This window comes from Marmota monax, unplaced genomic scaffold (assembly GCF_021218885.2).
Source record: "Marmota monax isolate L192 unplaced genomic scaffold, Marmota_monax_Labrador192_F-V1.1 WCK01_AAM20220418_F8-fsc00025, whole genome shotgun sequence".
NCBI lineage: Eukaryota > Metazoa > Chordata > Mammalia > Rodentia > Sciuridae > Marmota > Marmota monax.
In genome coordinates, this window is record NW_026691950.1 from 2,862,657 (window position 1) to 2,881,423 (window position 18,767).

The 18,767-nt window shown below is 40.5% G+C and overlaps 1 protein-coding gene across 16 annotated transcripts in view; it reads right to left on the reverse strand.

Moving 5' to 3' along the window:
- Positions 1-18,767, reverse strand: part of Apbb2 (amyloid beta precursor protein binding family B member 2) — a 397,355-nt gene that overhangs the window by 253,979 nt on the left and 124,609 nt on the right. For 15 of the 16 annotated variants that reach the window (XM_058581877.1, XM_058581886.1, XM_058582107.1 and 12 more), the window contains one exon: positions 14,158-14,313. The gene's annotated coding sequence lies outside the window, so the exon portion shown is untranslated. Of the gene's footprint in view, positions 1-13,791; positions 13,919-14,157; positions 14,314-18,767 lie in introns of all 16 variants that reach the window. The other variant, XM_058581914.1, reaches the window with a different exon arrangement.

The following is an 18,767-nucleotide window of genomic DNA, read 5'->3' on the forward strand; positions in this document are numbered from 1 at the left end:
GAAATCTGTGCATTCACTTGATATTCATCACAATGAAAGGCAAGTGTGAAAAAGCCTATTCTCACTCATTTCATGTCGGCCTTTTCATAGAGTCGCCCACTTCTCTGCGGGAAGGATTACCTTTGTTCCAGCGTCCCAGTGTCACACTGGGATCAACAAATGATAATACTATTAGAAATCAAGATATGTACAGAAATCAGGTCTGTGACCGGGAGGATCATCAGTAAAAAGTAATACTTTAAAATGTGAATGACCTAAATGATCAAGCCCTTTAAACAGAAAACAACTAAAATAATGTCATTTAAATGACTTTTTTTTTAATATTTATGTTTTTAGTTTTCGGCGGACACAACATCTTTGTTTGTATGTGGTGCCGAGGATCGAACCGGGGCCACACACATGCCAGGCAAGCGCGCCACCGTTTGAGCCTCATCCCCAGCCCTAAATGACTTTAAATCTCAACTTACGCCTTTTAATAATTTTGGACTTGAGTTTTGCCCTCTGTCGGTTTAATTCCCTAAGCGTTGCTGAGGAGCACTGGGTGGTTACAGGGGCTGGAGGCACGGCCATGAGCAAGCAAGTTGATGCCCTCCTGAAACTGAGGTTCTGGTGAGGGCCACACACTGCTTCTCCTGCTGCCCTACAAAGACAAATCCCCTCCACTCCACTTCCTTCACGGGGACACTTGTACCTCCAGCCTTCGGCTTCCTAAAGACAAAATTTATGAGCTACTTTGTATTTTTCACTCTTTGTCTGATGGGCATTCCCAGCCCTGTCTCCTCCCATCTTTCCTAACACAGACAAGGAAAGAGTCCCTGCAAGCCCAATTATGAACCAGATGACCGTGTGGCCTGCACTCACACTCTCCATGGCTCACCAAGTCCTGTCAATCCTATCCAGATTCCCTCCGGAATAGCCGGGTCTATTCCGGCTCCTGTTCCCATCACGAGATTAGTGCCATGAGGCTAGACTGATCATTCTTCTTCTCAACTAACACCACATTCTCCTTGGAAGATGAAATCCAAAAGCAGCAAGAGTGACCGACTTGCCTTCGAATTCCCAGCACCTAACACAGTACCTGACTCACATAGGCACTCCATGAATATGGGAAGCCAAGACCCCTGTGCATGGCAGGGAAGCCCCACTCAACCTGGCCCCGCCTTCCATGTCTCCTCCCTACCACCCACCTCCTAACTGCACAGAAGGGCCCCCATGTCTTCCCACAGCTGGGTACATCCCTGGGCACATTTCTGTACTCCCCCCCACCCTAAGTCCTCACCTCTCCCTACCTGTGTGCCTTGGAAAGTACAGATCAACACCCAGACCTGGCTCAGAAGGGAGGACTTATGTGCTCTTTTACTTGGGTTTGTACAGAACTTTGGACACACATTATTAAATCAATACACTTTGTTTTTCCTGGCTGTCACCCCTACTGGACCATGCTGAGGGGCAGGGCTTGCATCTTTTTAAAAATTCTCAGTGTCTGTGCCTCGTTTTTTTGTGGAATGGGGTGCAGGCACTGGGGACTGACCCAGGAGTGCTCTACCACTGAGCTATATGCTCAGCTCTTTATATTGATTTTGAAATAGGTTCTTGCTAAGTTGCGAGGCCGGCCTCAGATTTGTGTCTTCCTGCCTCAGCCTCTCAGGTTGCTGAGATTATAGGTGTGCGCCACTGAGCCCAGTTTTGAGTCCCTCTTGAAAGGTGCTTACTCATTCCTTTGACAAATACTCATCCAGCGCCCATTCCCCAGCAGGCACTATTTTAGGTGACAGGAATATATTAATGAACAACCAAAAATTTCAGTTTAGAGTCGATATTTAGAAATTGATATTTATTTAAATCCCTCTAGGAATTTAAATTCTGGGGAGAGAAATGATAATTTAGACATTTAAAATGCAGTATGTTAGAATTTTGAAGGGGAAAAAATGTATAAGAGAGATTTGAGGAGGAGACACAAGAAGGTTTATCATTTTTAATGCAAGCTGAGTTTCAATGAGAGAGAAAGTAACATTTGAGCAAAGATTTTAAAAAGAGAGGAAGTTAGCCATGTAGGTTTCTAGGGAAGAGAAGCAGAAGCCAGGCAAAGGCCCTGAGGCAGAAATATGCCTGATGTCCTCAAAGGTCAGTGTAGCTAGAACAGAGCTCACTACGGGGAAATGGAGCTAGAGAGAAGACGGGGCATCATCTGAGGCCATCCAGGCAACCGTAAGGACTCCACCTTCACTGTGAGAACACAGAAGAGTCATTGTAAGTTTTGAGAGAAGTGCCATGATGTGATCAGAGCATAGAGAGGCAGGGTTAGAGTCAGAGGTGGCAGCCAGGAGGCATCTGGGATGACCCAGGCCAGACAGAATGGCGGCCTGGGCACCCTACAAACCGCAGCAGGGCTGCCGCTGGAATTGCACCAGCCACTCACAGTGACTCCACAGAACACAGACCTGCTCTGAGCACAGTCTATGCTGTCCACCCCTATGCTGAGGACAGTCTCCCCGTGCATCCACCCTTCCCCAATACCTCAGACACTTCACCATCACCCCGCCACGACACCCCACCAGCTCTCCCTCTCCCTGTGGCCCTACATGCCAAGTCACTTTGGGCCCTTCAAGGTTTGCTGCAGATCCCCCTCCATTGTGAACTCTCCCCAGGATGGTCTGGCTCACACCAACTCTCACCTCCTCAGCCTGTGGCCTTTACCACCCACATCATTTCCACTGTCCTATATCACATTGGCCCAACTAGACTGTATCTCCCTTGCTAAAAGAGAGGCTTTCCTTACTTCCCAGACCAGACTGCACAGGAGGCCATTAAATAACACGTACTAACCAAGAACCCCATGGCAAGGATGCAGGACTACGAGGGTCTTGATTTTTTAATGCATTGCCAACACTTGGAAATTGAGGGCCATCACATAAAAATGGAATTTCTGACTTCTCTTTATATACTGGAAGGCTGTGCTATGCTGGATCTTCATTCCCAGACTGCAGGGGCAGGTTAGCAGAGTGCTGGCTGGCCTTCTCTCTCCTTTATATCCCGGTTCCCTGGTTTACTTTTCTGTTAGATCCCTGAGGAATTTGAGTTTGCAACCCCTGTATTGGATATTGGTCATCCTGAATTTTTAAATTACTAGAATTTGGAGAGAACTGAGTATTCACTGAAGATATTATCGGGTTTTCTCATTCATGATATCAAATAGAAAGGGCATGAGTTGGGATCTTCTATATCATAAATATAAACAATTATATATGCACAAATACACACACAAATATCTCCATCTATATATATTTTGGAAATGCCTCTTTCTTCTCCCTAGTAGATTAAAATTCTTATACTCAGGTTTAAACACTTTGAAATGTGGGGCCCATAATTCTGACCATGACTAAGATTGAGAGGGTAAGACAAGTATATATACAATTCTATAGAAAGGCAAGGCAAAAATAAATATTACTTAGTCAGATGAGGTACTTACCAACCATTCTGGGGAATAAAAAGTTTCTGAAGTCCTTCTGACACTAGAAAAACAACATCACTTACTGATTTTTTTAAAATGAAACATCAAGTATTATCTATTGAAATATGGATAACTCAGGGACATCACAATGGGCTCATCCTCCAAACCACCGATGTCTAAACTATAAAAAGTAATTGTCGTTTTCAGATCTATCATTAAATTTCAGTGTTCATTGTAAGACCAGAAGAGGTATCTTACACCACAGGAAAAGGAACATACCAGTTTCAGGCCAGCCTACCAAAAGATGAGGAGTCAGGCAGGTACTGGAAGAGTTTAAGGTAACATCTCCTTTGACCTGTGACCTTTGCCTAGGTTTTAATTTATGAGAAGAGCAAACTCTGGACACACAAATCAAAAGCTATTTTGGCTTTATCTGTGCCCCAGTCATCACTTCAAGTCCAAATAGGCAGGTCTTGAAAAGCAAATAGAACCCTGATTAGTGCAATCAGAATGGGGGACACTGGGCCGCACCCGCCCTGTGGTCTGAAAAGCAAATATGGCTCAGGCCAAAGCTCCTTTTAAAGCAAACAAACTGAGCATAAATCACACCTTCAGACACACTCCAGGACGACGGGCTTCTCTGTGTGCATATCACACTGAGTAAATATCTTTTTCCTTAATATTTCTCAACTCAATGTTTTAACTAATAAGCTTTCAAGGGAATGCTTGCTAGCTTAACTTTGCCACTTTTCACACAAAAATCACCTCCTTCCTCTGCACTCACGGAGGACAAGAAAGACAGATAAATGAATACTAGGAAAAAAATATGCAATGTTTTCAAAATATTTAGGATTTTATAAATACATTAAAAATAACGAAGCGAAGAGTCCATTATCATAACCTTTCTGTCTCTCTCTCTCTGGAAAACAGTAAGTGGACAAAGTCAGAAAACTCAAATACTATAGAAAATAAAAAGAAACATTTTCCAGTGTACTAATGGTTATATCATGTCATTTTTAGAGAAAAAACTTACATACCAACCTAAACACCTTTTTAAAAAATTATACAAAAGGGACCTGTATTATCACTATTCTACAAAACATTTTTTTTCAGTGTGTGTGAGCGCGCATGCGCAACCTACCATAGGTCCATTTTTTAACATGCTGCAACTTATACAAATATCCTCACATAGTTTTAAGTGAACACTTGTGTGAAATCGATAGTGACTTTAAGTCTTGAAACACATCACAGCTACTTTCTGATTGTCTACTTTAGAATACAAAGGAATCTCAAATTCTAAGTGTCACAACAAACCTTTGTCACAAACTGCATCACAGCACAGGTAGACAGTCAACCCTCAGCAAACCAAGTCAAGCTCTTCTCCATAACACAGCTCCATGAACCCAGCCAGAAACGGCTGAGAGCCAGGCTGGAGGTCAGCCACAACAGTCTACAAAGGGTTCTATGTGGCCCACGTCTTACTTCAGTAGCTGCTACACCCTTTGTCGAAGAGGCAGGCACAACCACAGGATGAGAAAGGAGGAAGGGGCTGCCATCTGCTAGATATTCCGCCAAGAATACCTACTACCAGCTGAAAATCTAGACAAGCAGAAGATGGATCAGAGTTAAACACCTGGGTCCCTCACCACTGTCAAAAGCCAGGCAGCTACCAAAGTAGTCGCGAGAAGGACAAAGCAAGCAGAGTGGGCTCAGGGGGACTCTGGATGCTCTGGTTTCTCTAACTAGCTATGTGGAAGTAGCCGACTCTCCTGACAACCAAGCTGCCTTTGGGGACCTCACAGAAGGCTGAAGGTTGTACAGGGAGGAGCCCCACATCTTGCTATGAAACCAAGAACAACTTCCCAAACACGCCCCGCATTTTTATTTCCAATTCTGAGGCATTTTTTCTCAGGTAAAAAATGCTTGAAAGGCCCTATCCACGGACACCCACTTAGCTCTTACTAATTTACCAATGATAACAACATGCCACCTCTCCAGATTAGCCTACATTCGTAGTTACCACTGTCTCCTTGGAAATTCCAAAGTATTCTATTCATATAATACTTTGGGCCTTTATTATCTCATTTGCTATTTTAAAAATGAAAGCCATATAGAGACAGATACATAAACAGTTTACCATACGTCAACCACTTTATAGGCAATGCCTTTATTTATAAAGGAATATCATGCAGTTGGGGGGGGACCTCTAGATTCAAATTTAAATAAGTAATGTCAGATTTGGACAAAATCATTTGATCTCTCTGATTCTGAGCTTCTTTAGCTATGCCTCTCTGACATTATTGTTGTGGGGTTAGATTAAATGAGGTCTATCCCAGCCTCCCGCAGCCCCAGTGAGAGCTGAGGAAGTACTTAGGGACTTAGCATCCTGCACGCGCTCAGTAAAATGCTACTCGCCCCAGAGGGCTGGCATTGCAGCTGCCTCCCCAGTGAAGCAGTTTCATTCAGTAGCCTCCAGAGACTACCACCACAACCTTCCAGATGGGAGGCCTCACCATTATCCCTTGGAATTTAACGGAATTGGACAGAGGTAAGGAAACTAACTTAGCATGTTATTACGCAGAAATGCATGCCTGCTCGAGATCAGGAGGCATTTCCAATCCAGCTTCACAATCATAAATCAAGAGCCTAACGTCAGACATTTTATTTCTGAAGTAAATCTTTGGTAAAATCACTAATTACTGTCTAACTTTCGTAGGCAGGATGACACTCTACAGACATCAGGAAAGAGCCATCGTCACTACAAACTGTCTATAACCTTAAGCATCTTCATGAAAATTACCCTGTGAAACCAACATGGAATAGTTACTAAGACTCTAAAATCTGTACTTGAAAGGCCTTGGCTGAATGACGATTAGAGTAAAAACTGTTTTCTTCTCAAAAAAAAAAAAAAAAAAAAGATACAAGGGGTGCTGACACAAAACAATTTTCTAATGCAAACTAGTCTGATGTTGACACTCATTGTTTATAAATTACTGGTCTAGATACTGTCTATGTAGAAGCATTCAATAGACTATTTTTGTTTATGAATAGAACTGGTAATCAATAGTTATTTGTGCAGATAATAATTAATTTGGAAATTTCAGTTTTCAATAGTCATCATGCTATGAATATAGATCTTGATTCAACAATCTAATTAAATGTTTCATTCATCACAAATCAGTATTGAGAAAGTACTGTTTGTTCTTACATCAGCAATTACATTAAAATACATAGCAACTGACTATGTGTCCCTCACATACAGTATCTTTGAAAGCTTTTAAAGAAGACCTATATTTCACAGGTTATTTAATACAAAAAAAAATAAAATAAAATATAAGCCAAATACCCAATGATATAATATTCTAAACTCTATTAATATACTTATGGTAAGCATCTTCATTACACATTGACATAGAAATGTGGTTTCTACTAATGATACCAAGTTCCAGATATTCTGTTTATTCTTATATTGATTCAGCAAAATGTAAGTTGACCTGATTATTTTTTTTTGGCGGGGGGGAGGATGGGTGCTGAAGATCAAACCCAGGGCCTTGTGCACGAGAGGCAAGCACTCTACCAACTGAGCTATATCCCCAGCCCAGTTGACCTGATTTTAATCAATTCATAATCAAAAAATTATTGGCTAGAGGCTTCTCAAATATAACTGTACCACAACTTAAACTTCAGAGATTCGGTCTGCCTGGACCCCTAACTTCAGTCAGCAAAAGGCTGTCTTCAAAGTTAAGAGCAATTAGGAGGTCACGCTCCAAAGAAAATCAAGACTCCATCTTCCTGAAATATTACACTAGGCCCCTCAGAGGGCCCTTCTGTGAAGAGGCTGCAAAGATGTTCTTCTCCCCGAGAGAAAGAAAAGAAAATTCAAGGAGTGACTATAGACTCATGACCCCCACATCTGGGGTTCTAGAGATAGAAATGAAGGCTTACCCTTGAATTTTTCTTTTAAATGAGTGCTAAAAAACAATTCCATCTACTCTACAGATGCATTTTTATGAAGCGATATTTTCAGCCAAATAACTGCCCAGGAAAGTAAAGGGGCCAGGTAACAAACACGTCTACCCATCAAGCTGATCTACAGGTTGAAAGGGAAGATTACAAAAAAAGCAGGAAGCCGAGAAGCCACCCTGGAGAAGGGAGCAGTTGGGAAGACACAGATTGAACTAATGGAACTGCTGAAAACAGGCTCCAAACCTGACAGGGCAGATTTTTCAACCGAAGTCCAATGGAAGAATCCGTGATAGCTACAGGCCACAGAAGGGAAACGTCTCTGAATGCCATCAAGGCTAAATTAAGATATTTTTTTTTTCAAATTAAAAATAAAAGCCATGCCCCGAACAAAATAACCACTGTACTAGAAAATAGTCAACTAGAATACAAGCATTGCAAAAGCAATAACTTTTTAACCCTTCCTTTTTCAATCTTTAGGCACGTACAATTTCTACACTATTGTAGCTGAAGATCAGATATAAATTTGCTGTGTTCAAATTTCTAATATAATCATGCTAATGTTTTAACAGTAGTCTAGTGAGAACTGTACTCATACAAAGATAAAATACAGTAGGTGAATTTAAAATACAGATAAATTCTAATTATAACATGAAAAATGTTCAAAAACCACATGGAATGACAGTATGCCATCAAACATGAACACTTTAATTAACAGATTTTTCTATTTAGTAAAATAAGAGTTTTATGACACCTATCCTTCCCTGTATGACCTCCAATCCATATCATCATTAATGAAAAATCCTGAAATAACCTACCAGACTTGTATATCCCTCAGTCAGGAATTTTGGCAATGATTAGGATGGAGGTGATGAAAAATTTAACTTGTTTTATTCAAATGGACAACAGGCATGAAAATGCTTACCACCTTTAAGAAGAACAAAGCACTATTCAAGGTAATAGAGGGCTGGGTGTGTAGCTTAAGAAACAAGATAAAGTACTATATATAGTAACCTGAAAAATGCATCTATATTGATTCTGCATTGTCTTCTACCATTTTAAATTCATCACTATTCCAAAGAGAAATTACCAGTGACCAGGACTTTTAACAGTGGTGCAAAACAGAAAAGGAGAGGGAATAATAATAAGAATTTTTTAAAGGAAGAGAAATTGCAACTCAAGTCTATTTCTTGAACAAACCCTTTTCATCTAAAAATTGCTTTGCAAAAGCCAAGTGCAGTGTGGTGGAGGCACAAGGAAAGACATATAAACCGAAGGAACAGAACTGACTGTCTAGAAATGAACCCTTACATTTGGACCAACTGATTTTCTACCTAGGTACAGAGACAATGGAAGGATAAAGTATAGTTTTTTCAGCAAATGGTGCTAGGATGGTATATGCTCAAAATAGACCAAAATAAAATGAGCTTAGACCCAAACTTCTCACCATACATAAAAGTTAACCTCAAATGCCCCAAAGATCAAAATATAAGATCTAAAACGAAAGTTCTAGGAAGAAATACTGGAGAAAAATCTTTGTATGCTTTTATTAAGAAATCATGAGTTTGAAAAGATAAAAACTGATAAATTGAGGCTCATTACAGTTAAAAACTTTTAATCTACATAGGGTATTCCTAAGGAAAAAGAGTTTACACACATGGTTTCCTACACTGATACAACACATTAGTTAAAATTTACATTATTTCATTGTGGCAGGGAAAAAAAATAACACCATTAAGAAAGTGAAAAGACCAGGAGAGAGACTGAGGAAGGACATACAAATAGCACATCCAATAAAGGACCTACATCCAGACTACATGAGATGACCCAATATAAAATGGACAAAATATTTGAATAGGCATTTCCCCCACGTAGGTACAGCAGTGGCTAAGAAGCTCACTGACTAAGTAGATAATGAAGAAATCAACTTCATGATTACCATTTTTTGTCCTTATTAAAAGTTAACATAAGAGTGATTTTATTAGAAATTTCAAACTATCTTTGTGTTTCACAAAGAAATAAAAATAGCCCTATTTGCAGATGACACTTATAATACAGAAAATACTAATTCCACTTTTATGTATAACTACAATACATCAATTATAAAATCAATTAACACTGGGCACAATGATGCTTGCCTATTCTCAGCAGCTAGGGGGTGCTGAGGCAGGAAGATGGTAAGTTCGAGTCCAGCCTTAGCAACTCAATAAGGTCGTAACCAACTCAATAAGACCCTGTTTCAAAATTAAAAATGTAAGAGGTCTGGGGATGTAGCTCAATGGTAAAGCACCTCTGGGTTAGATCCCTAGTAACCCCACACACACACAAAAGAGATCAATTTTTAAAAAAGAAAATATACATAAAAACAATTTTTTTAAAAACTATCAGTACTTATAAACTAGTTCAACTTGGCTACAGAAAACAAAATCATTATACAAAAATCAACTGTACTTCTAAATAATACATTAGCAATAAATAATCTGAAATGAAGTTAGAAAAACAACTCCATTTGTAAAACATCAAAAACAAAAAAACACTTAGGAATAAATTTAACATAGACATAAACTCACTGGAAAGCACACAAGTGTTGAAAAAAATTAAAGACCATCTAAAAAATGGAAAAGCATCCCATATTCATAAATCAGAACTCTACATATAGGGATTCAGTGCAATCCCTATCAAAAGGATGGTTCAACATTCAAAACCCAATTAATAAAAGCCATCATATAAATAACTAAAATAAATATCACTAAGTGAGAAAAACAAATCTGAAAATGCCACTTACTGTATGATTCCAACTGTATGACATTCTGGGAAAAGGAAACTGGAGATGGTAAAAAAGATCAGGGATTCAGGGGAAGGTGGAGAGGGATGAATGGGTAGAACACTGGAGATTTTTTTCTTAATATTTATTTTTTAGTTGTAGTTGGACACAATACCTTTGTTTTATTTGTTTAGTTTTATGTGGTGCTGAGGATTGAACCCAGGGCCTCGCACATGCTAGGCGAGCGCTCTACCTCTGAGCCAAAACCCCAGCCCCTGAACACTGGAGATTTTCATGGCAGTAAAACTATTTCTTTTTACTTATTTTTTTTTTAATTTTTTAAAAAATTTTTATTCTTCCTAGATATATATGACAGTAGAGTGTACGTTGTCATATTCTACATACATGGAATATAACTTATTCTAATTAGGATACCATTCTTGTGATTGTACATGATATGGAGTTTCCCTGGTAGTGTGTTCATACATGACCAAAGGAAAGTTATATCTGATGTATTCTACCCTCTTTCCTATTCCCATTCCCCTCCCTTCCCTTCATTCCACCTTGTCTACTCCCTATTGTATGTGAGCATCTGCATATCAGAGAGAACATATGGCCTTTGGTTTTGGGGGATTGGCTTATTTCTTTTAGCATGATAGTCTCCAGTTCTATCCATTTACCAGCAAATGCCACAATTTCGTTCTTCTTTATAGCTGAGTAATATTCCACTACGCATATGTACCACATTTTCTGTATCCATTCAACTGTTGAAAGGAAACTAGGTTGGTTCCATAGCTTAGCTATTGGGAATTGAGCTGCTATACACATTGATGTGGCCACATCACTATAGTATGCTGATTTTAAGTCTTTTGGGTGTATGTTGAGTAGTGGGATAACTGGATTAAATGGTGGTTCCATTCTAAGTTATTAAAACTATTTTTTGGGGCTGGGGATGTGGCTCAAGCGGTGGCGCGCTCGCCTGGCATGCGTGCGGCCCGGGGTTCGATACTCAGCACCACATACCAACAAAGATGTTGTGTCCGCTGAGAACTAAAAATAAATAAATAAATAAATAAATAAATAAATAAAATAAAACTATTTTTTGTATGATATTATAATGATGGATTCATGCTATGATATTTTGCAAAGCCCACAGAATATACAACACAAGGAAAGGACCTAAAATAAATTATAATCTTTAGTTAATTACAACATATCAATATCAGCTCATTGATTATAACAAATGTGCCACACTAATGCAGATATTAAAAATAGGGGAACCATGCAAAGGAGATAACACGGAAACTCTCTATACTTTCTGCTCAATTTTCCTATAACCTATTCCCCCACAACAAAGTCTATGAATTTTTAAATAAGCCAATAATGTTAATTTCCAATTTCAATAATAATAAAAATCTAACATTCAGAAGAGAAAAATAAATCTTGAAAATTCACTGATGCACTTGGAACCTGCTTGGAACAGAAATCCAACTGAGGTTTCGGTGAGGCGGCTGCTATTACCCTGTGGTGTTAAACTCTGGGCAGCTTTCTGACAAGCTCTCATTTGGCTGCTCCTGAAACAATTGTATTTACAGTAAACAACAAGATTCTATTACTAGTGATGCTCTGAAATTATCTTCCTTATCTGTAATTTGCTTTAACTATAGGTTCTGGAGAGCCCTCCTTTCTTTTAGATTCAAAAGCAAATAACTGAATTAAAGGGATTTTTTTTTTTAAATGTTCCTAAAGTCTAAATCTCACTTCTGCTTTGTAAACAGCCCTCTCTGCTACTCTCTCCACCATGCAGCAGAACTCAGAATTCCACCCCAGCTCCCACAGAACTATGTTCCGGCTCTAGTAACATACCCTCCTATGGTGTGTGAGCTACCTCCTGGCCTGCACCTCACACCCTGTACCTCTGAAGGAAGGCCAAAACCTAGAAACAACTGCCAATCAGGAGGCTTTGGATGTATGTTACCTCCCAGGCCAGCAAGTAATGAGAGATGCTGATTTTAGGCTAAACTGGTGACCAAAGTTTGTACATGTGTGTGCGCATGCATGCATGTATGTGTGTATGCATGTGCATGCATGTATATAAATGTGTATGTGTTTGTGTGCATATGTGTAAATATGTATGTACGTGTCTCTATGTTTATGTGTATATGCATACATGTTCCTCCCTCTCAGCTGCTTTCTTCTAACACCCTATTCTGATTTTTTCTATGGTGACTTAATTCTCAGAAAGTCTTTCCCCAGTGTTATGGTTTGAATATGAGGTGTCCCCCCAAAATCTCCTGCATGAGCAGGCAAAATGATCAGATTGTGAGAGCCATAACCTAATTAGTGTATTAATTATTTGATGAATTAGTAATTTGAAAGGACAAATTGGGTGGTAACTATAGGCAGGTGGGATGAGTATGGAGGAGGAAGATCAGTGGGGGTGTGTCCTTGGGGATCATATCTTGCCTCCCTGGGTCCTCCTAATCTGCTTCAGGGCCACCAGGAGAGGAGCAGAGAAGTCAAGCTCTTCTGCCATCATGTTCTGCCTCGCCTCAGGCCCAGGGCAACGCAGCCAGTCAACAGCTCTGAAACCATGAGCCAAAATAAACTTTTCCTCCTCTAAGTTGTTTTTTTCAGGTATTTTGGTAACAGTGACAAAAAGTTGACTGTTGTACCCACATACACAAAAATTACCACTAGCAGCTGCCACTCAACAAACTTACTGGAAGGAAAAACTTCTTTCCAATAGATTACTGGGATGAGAGTACTGGTCAGTTTAAAAAACTGACCACTGCCAGGTGTAGTGGCACACACCTGTAATCCCAGTGGCTCAGGAGGCTGAGGCAGGCGGATCATGAGTTCAAAGCCAGCCTCAGGAAGTTAGCAAGGCCCTAAAGCAACTCAGTAAAAAACCTGTCTCTAAATAAAATATAAAAAAGGGCTGGTGATGTGGCTCAGAGTTTAAGCATACCTGGGTTCAATCCCTAGTACCGAAAAACAAAATAAGAAAACTGACCATTGTGACTGCGGCTGGCCAAATTTATGTCACATGCCTATGCCTAAGAGAAAGTCAGAGGGGTTACCTCCTCTAACTACACAGGTTGAAAATGAGACCAGGGTAACTGCCCAGAGAAAATCTGGGTGACTTAGTAAGAGAAGGCAGTAGATGTTCACCATTTTATGGTTCTCATTGACCACTGATTCCCTTCTTCCTAGCAGGTACATGTTCACTGCTTATTATGTGCTATGCAAGTTACCTGGTGTCTGTAGTGTCTGGCCTGCACAATACACTTCCTAAAATGAATTCTCTTCCACCTTAGTGCCACATAAGGGCTATCGATGCTATCTGGCTGTCCTGGCCCACAGTGAGGCTATTCTGCATTTATTTAAATGCCCATTACATTCAGGAAATTTCTCTTCTCTTGTCCTCTGTGACTATCTTAATGTCAAATGCACACACTGCTGAAAACAAATGTGTCGGTCACTTTTGTTTGGGGGAAAGAAGAGTATAAAATCTTGCCACACAAGTCGGGCACAGACAGAAGCACCCCAACAGAAATGACCCACTTTTCTGAGTGTGAAAACACAACTGAGCGCACATTTCTGAACATACCAGTGCAAACCCGTGAGTGAGGATGTGGCTTTCTCTCCAAAACAAAGCCAAGATCACTGAGGCCGTGGTGGGTGACCCCTGCTTGTGGCTTTTTCCATATTTGGACGGAGGCTCTTTCTTCTCTTCTCTGGGAGACAAGGGGAGGATGGAAGAGAAGATGGGACAGAAGAGAGAACAGGAAGAGAAACAAAGGAAGACAACACCACACTCGGCAGAGAAAGCTGTCCCGTGCGCCACTGACCCGATGGTGGGAACGTCCTAGGGATCATTATTTGGGCTTGTCTCAAAAATGCTTATGGAAGGAGCAAAACAGTCTTCCCTATCAACCCAATGTACTTTATCCAGCTTCTCTTATCGCATACCAACCTGAGTCTGCGGAAGTTCTTGTCTGTCTCAGCTTTTCAGAAGAGCTTTCTTTTATGGATTTTCCATCCGGCCAATGTTTCTGCTCCTCGGCTGGGCAGATCCGACCACAGCATGCTTGGCCGGCAATCGCGGCAACTCACCCACAGCAGCTCCAACCTGGAGGGGCAGAAGCCAGAAGCCATCATGAGGACTCTTATTCACAAACTGCCCCTCTCTCTCAAGGGTACATAGTTGGCAGGACAGCCTCAAACACCTTCCAAATGTTTAAAATCATTAACAGACAGAGACAACAGCGTAGGGTATCCTAAAGACACGTGCGGGCCCCTCTGAGGGGAGGATTGGACTATTCAGTCATTATTGAGAAGGTTTGGCCACACAGTTATGCTCTGTTGGTGGAAAATTTAAAAGCCAGATGTTTTAATTAACCACGGAGAACACCAGCTACAACTAAAATTTCATGAACACACTGATCTGCCCCATGGAAAACCACAGGAATGTTCTGGCAAGGCTCAGTCGGAATTCTTGGGACACAGAGGCCTGGAGTCATTCCCCTTAGGAACTCAAACAGAAAATTAACTTGCTCAATATGTTTCAAAAAGTAAAATGAAACCCAGATTTAATGTCAATCAAACATGAAAACATTTCAGGACTTCAAAGGACACCACCAAAAGACACAGTGGTGGAGACCATTAAAAAAAAAAAAAAAAAAATTCTAATGTGGTCCAGGATTTAGAATATATTTACAATGCAGTGTGGACGTTGTAACAGAAAATTTTACAGGCTAAATAATCCAAAGGGGAAACTAATGATCTTTCATTTCTAAACCAATACTCAACAAGTTAAATCGTAAATATTATCAGATGTACAATATATCTGGGAAAAGGAATCTCTTCACCACCCTGCTGCCAAACGTGTGGCCTTGCCCACACTGGATAGCTTCAGCTGGAGGAATCGGGGCATCCAGGAGTACACTGTTAAAATGACATGCTTACTGGTGCTGCAGCCAGCAATGCTGACACAGAAACACAAATGAGAGAAAGGAATAGATTGCAAGAGCTGATGGATTAAGAAATCTTCGTTTGTCAATTATAGTAATGGTTATGATGTTTACACATGCCAAATATTGAAAGCCTGTTCAAGAGGGAACAGGACAAATGTTATTTTCAGATACTGGTCCACAATTCTAATTCTGTAAGTCAAAACAGTCCCTGTAATAAGCACGCCAAACATAATATTTCATTAATCTCTGCCTTTGTTTGAAACCTCCGTTTCAAAAACCCTCATGAAAGGAACACATTCAGAAAAAAGGAAAGATATCAAGTTTTATATTATATAGTAGGGCCAGTTTCATTCTACAAACTGGGTATGTATAAACTAAGGACACCAAAGTGTGCAAAATTACACGTCTGGAAGCCACATGTATTTCCTTTTGGGTTCTTTCCAAATTTTCTACAATTAATATATATTGCTTGTACAACTGAGATTTTTAAATAAGGGCTTTTTTTTTTTAAGAGTATGGGAATACAAAACAAAAACAGGCTATCTATGCCATATTAGCCTCATCTGTAGGTTGCCTCTTGTCTGAATAATAAGAGCTAATAAATGAAGAAGCATGGTTTAACTTAAGTCAGTCCAGGGTAAGCATCATCAATTCAAAAATTCCCAAATCCAAAATGCTACAAAATCTGAAACTTTGAGTGCCAACAAGACACACAAGTAGGAAATTCTATACTATGAAACTTTGTTTCATGCACAAAAATATTTAAAATATTATGTAAAATCATCTTCAGGGTATGTGTATAAGGAAACAGACAAATCCTGCATTTAGACTTGGGTGCTTTCCCCAGCATGGCTGTTCATGAAGGTATTTTTTTTTAATCCAAAAAAAAAAAAAAATTCTAAAACACTTTGGACACTCTGCAAAGTGACACTCAAAATATAGTTCTTAATTTAGAAGTTCAGACTCCAGTGTCCAGTTATTAAATTTATTTTAATAACTCAGGATTGAAAGTGGACACTTTGCCTAGAATTGTGAAAAAAAATCTTTTTCTTTAGTTTTGCAAACTTGCCACAGAGATCACATTGAAACCTATCCCTGGCAAGGCCATACAACTGTCACCTAACTAAAAGAGCTCCCCCTGGGGTTACTTACTGGTTCCGCAGGAGCAGGGCCCTTGGCCACACCTGCCTCCCTTCTGATCCTCTTAGCATCCCAAAATACACAAAGCATAGGGTAGTGGGGACCATGGCAATCTATCACTCCAAGAAGACCATGCCCAGAGAAGTAAAATGCTTTTTCCCTCAGTCACACAGCCAGGAAGCAGAAGTGCGAGTCCAGATCACCTGCCTCCTCTCTGATAAGCTCTCCTTCCACCCCAACTCCTCAACATGCACCCTCGGAGATAGCATTTGTATGAATCACTCACATACACACACATTAAATTCACATCAGCAAAACCTGCAGAACAGACAGAAATCTGTTCTACCAAAACTGAAATGCAGACAGGAAAAACAGTGAAAACCCCACCCCAGGCTAATAGACATGGCCCTGCCCAGAATGCATTCAACAAAAGAAACAATGGCTGCACTGTGCCTGGTAGCAGGTGTCCTCAACAGAAACTGCCTATCACATGGAAAGTCCTGCTACTGGTCCTGTTGATAGCAGCTATGTCCCCCTGCTCAGAGTGGGACAAAAGGTTTTCAACAGGATAAAACTATACCTGTGCCAAGGCACCTGCGAGAGACAGGAAAGGCTCACGCTAATCCATGAGAGTCACCTGACCTACAGCATCAAGTCCTGGCCTCTTACTTCTACAAAGGTGACCCAAGGGGAGGATGTCAGCAGTTTTGAAAATTCAGAAAACAAGTCACTAAAGGGTGAAAATAATCCTGATGCTTCACATCTTACGCTTTATACAATCTTAGAAAATGAGCAGAGTTTGGTTTTTTTTTTTTCCTTCATAATTTTTTTCTCTGAAACAGTGCTCACCTCCAGTTCTTTCTTACAGTGCCCAGGTCACACGAATCAGAAACCTAAATCATAAAATGTGACTAAGCCTGAACAGCAAGGGAAGCAGAGGACAGATGGCAATGGCAAATTCAAACCCGCCTCTCCCCACTGTGCACCAGGACAACAAAGGCGGGTACAGCCGCATCAGGGATGATGGGATCCAGCTTTGTAACAGCCTGCATACTCACAATGGCTCTGTCCAGCCCTGGCTGAGGAGGCAGGCACCGGCTGCAAAGAGAAAAGGCTTTCTTTCCATCCCAAACCGCTCTTAAAGTCCCCGCCATATATTTCCATGCCTAGACCCTGGAGGGCCCACAATACAAGCTGTGGTACAACCCCTCATGTGGCTCAGTTCCAACACTACAGGCGACTGTCCACAGGGGGCAAAAGGAATTCAATTCTTATTGAGACTTCACAACAAAATCAGAGCATTGTGAGCATTGTTCAGCCAACTCTTTAAAGTCATCCATAAGATAATGACTGTAAGTTCAAATTGAGCAGTCTGATAGAAAAACTCTGACCTACCAACCCCACACTGGACGAAATCTTGCTGAAACCACCAAATTATCTTTCTCAATAAAAGGGTAAATAGGAATGAGAATTAGTTTCATAGATTTTGAAATCCTTCATTACTCAGAACCTTGGCTCCAGATCGTGGCTTTGGCCAACATTTTCTATTATCACAGAGAAGGTTTCTGCTTCCTGAGCCCATTCCAGAAATATCCATTGGATCGATTCAACTCTGCTGGAATTTTTACATCAAAATGACCAGGCAAGGGCTGGGGATGTAGCTCAGTGGTAGAGCACTTACGCCGCATGAGCAAGAGCCTGGGTTCAATCCCCAGCCAATAGATAGATAGATAGATGACTAGGCAAACAAGAAAGAAAAAATATATTAGAGAATACTTCTCTCACAGCTATGAAATTTATTTTAATAACTTAGATTATACTATTGACAAATTTACATCTTCAAGCATTTAGAAGAAAGAAGAATATAAATTGCTTAAAAGAATGAGAGCTAGTTTTAAAAACATTTTTTCCCCCTAAAAATCTGTCAGGCTCTCATCACAAGTAACTGAAAAAGGACCACTGTGAATGACCCAAACCAGCACCTAATAAAGTTTGTGGCTGAAGATGAGGACAGCAGTTTGGGAAAACCTGCACATAGGACATTTTCCTGTAACACTCTCAAGTAAAGAGGGTCTCAACTGTTCAGAGGGGAAAAACTAATGTTCATTAATATTCTAAAGGCCCTTCTAGAACAAGGGAGGAAGAAAGCAACAGATTCAGAGATGGTGGTTCCAGCTCTGCTACCTTCGACCCAAGGCTTTCTGAGGTAGCTCACTTAGCCTCTTTTATCTTTGTCCCATTGAATGTCAAACTGGGAAGGCATCATCAGTCAACCTCGTGGAAACCAACTAGGAACGATCATAAAACTACAGCCCACCATGCATCCATCCAACAAATATTAACTAAGAAAGTACCATGCTGCCTGCAATGGTTCCGTGAATGAAGGAGACACAGGTTCCTCCGGGCAGACCTGCACTGAGCGAGGCTGGATCTGTGCAGAGGCACAGACCTGGGAACAGCAGGCAACAAC